The following is a 398-nucleotide window of genomic DNA, read 5'->3' on the forward strand; positions in this document are numbered from 1 at the left end:
TGTCTACCTTTTCCTCTGCTCTGCTCACATTTGTCCCCAAATTTCAATGGGGCCAGTCTTCCTCCATCAGAAGTGAGGAGTATCTCAGCAACTCCTCATTGCCCTGGTGCCTGTACTGGGAGGAGCTGACCACTGGTGGATTCCCTTCCTCCTCAGACTTGGGATTTACTTGTTTATTTTTGTTTTCTTGCTCCAGGCTGTTGGCTTCTGGCTGCTCCCAGCTGAGGTGTCGGTGTTTCCCCACAGCCTTCCCCAGGGGTTCTTGTCTGAGGACAGTGGGCAGTGACTCCCTGGGTTTGCCAGACCCTTCCCATGGAGGCACTGGCAGAGCTCAGGCCCTTGTCATCAAGGCAGGACCTGAAACCAGCTCAGCCCAGCTCTGGTTAAGGTGAGCCCAG

Source organism: Phaethon lepturus, unplaced genomic scaffold (assembly GCF_000687285.1).
Source record: "Phaethon lepturus isolate BGI_N335 unplaced genomic scaffold, ASM68728v1 scaffold810, whole genome shotgun sequence".
Classification (NCBI taxonomy): Eukaryota; Metazoa; Chordata; class Aves; order Phaethontiformes; family Phaethontidae; genus Phaethon; species Phaethon lepturus.